Source organism: Galeopterus variegatus, unplaced genomic scaffold (genome assembly GCF_000696425.1).
Source record: "Galeopterus variegatus unplaced genomic scaffold, G_variegatus-3.0.2 Scaffold11198, whole genome shotgun sequence".
In the NCBI taxonomy this organism is placed as follows: domain Eukaryota; kingdom Metazoa; phylum Chordata; class Mammalia; order Dermoptera; family Cynocephalidae; genus Galeopterus; species Galeopterus variegatus.
The window spans coordinates 34,305-36,174 of NW_007737309.1; positions in this window are offsets into that span (position 1 = coordinate 34,305).

Here is a 1,870-nt window from a genome sequence, read left to right on the forward strand (position 1 = left end):
CCCCCGGACAGCACGGCCGCCAGCCGCGCCCCCCTCCCCAGCCTTGCTCGCCGCTTCCCTCCTCGCCCTCGCCGCCACCGACCCCCCTCTCCACTGCGCCCCGCAGGCAGCCTCTCCCAGGTGGGCTGGACCGCCCGGGTGCAGGGGGCCAAGCCGAGGCGCGAGGCTGGCAGGTGCAATAGTCACCCCCATCTTGCACAGGGCAGCCGCCGGGCTTATCCCCGTTGTGCCCCCTAGTCCTAGCCCACCGCCCAGGCTTCTAGCCAGGCCGCACTGATACTTTCCAAGGGGTGCCATCTGTTTGCTTATTCGGGTAGTGGGGAGGTCAGATTCAGCCTACAGCACCGCCTTCCGAGCTTCGATATGGGGGCCCCTGGGGGTCCTGTTACCCCGCAGTGAAGTTCAGGGAGCCTTGGAAGGCGTTTCAAAAGCCTTTCCGATGGTTTCCTCTGGACCCATCGTGTTCACAAGGTGGGAAGGGGCTGCTCTTGTCTAACTAGTGTTTTCGTTGCTTAAAAAATCTGGGAGTAGAACATCTGAGGGGCCCCTTTTTCCCCTTCGCCCACTGAAGGATGTCATCAGCTTTCCATCTGGACTGGAGATAATGAGAAGCAAATGTCCTGTCAATTCATTCAACCAATATTTATCGAGTGCCTGCTGGCTGCCAGCATATGTTCCTGTCTCGCTGTGCTGGCCACTTATGTGACCTCTCAAAAAGCGGCTGTAACTTCTTGTGCTTGTCATCCCCGGTGACATTTCCAGGACCTGCAGAAGGTCTCAATAGCAACTCTTCTTCATAAATTAAAAAAGTTTCTGGATAAAACAAAAAGGCACCATGACCTAGCCATGCTTGTTATAATGATTGCAAAATCTTTTAATATGACTCGTTATAGAAATGACAGTTACATTTAGGTCCAAACAGCTGCCAACTCTGATTTGAACATCATATAACTAAAACCTTCCTTTCCTAGTTCTGCTGGTTGCCTTCAGCTGAAAAACAAAAAATTATGTGAGAGGTCATTAAGCCATTATCAGATACTAAAACCTTTGCTTGAACTGGATTAGCAGGTTAGCCCAGGGATTTGCCTACCTGGACAAACTGTGGGATCACCTGGGAAGTTTAATGTTTTGCTTTTTTGGGTTTTTTTGGGTTTTGTTTTTTGTTTTAAATACTAGGCCTGGGCTACACCCCCAGAGATTCTAATCTAACTGTTCAGGGATGCAGCCTTGCATAGGTGTTTTTTACAAGGGCCCCGGGAGATTCTGATGTGCAGCCAGGGCTGGAAACCACCAGGGATTAGCCAAAAATCACGCAGGGCCTGAGGCAATGGGACCCAGAACCAGGAATTTTTGATGCAGGGAGAGGTCTGAGCAGGTGTTGCAAACTCAAATGTCCCTGAGGGAAAAAAAATAGGTGACAAAGAATTGACTTAGGAGGGTGTACAGGGGCAAACTGGGAGGGGAACTATGGCCCTAAAGAGGCCAGCCTAATTTTTCTATGTGGGAAATGCAGGTCCAGGTGGTCATCAAGTTAGGTTTTGTTTTGTATTTTTCTTTTCTTTTTCCTTTTTGTCTCTTTTTTCGTGACCGGCAACGGATCGCAACCCTCAGTGTTGCGCCCGGACCGGGGCGGCAACGGGATCGCAACCCTCAGTGTCGCTCCCGCATCTCACTCAGCCAGTGAGCAGCTGGTCTGTATGTGGGATCCGAACCCTCGGTGGGAGCTCCGCCGCGCTCCCAAGCGGCGCACTGTAGCAGTGCACCACCAGGCCGGCCCTTGTTTTGTGTTTTTAATCTTATTTTGGTTTGGGGGTTTATTTTATTTTATTTTTCCAGAGAAGCCAGAAAAACACATTTAATGTGAATTCTT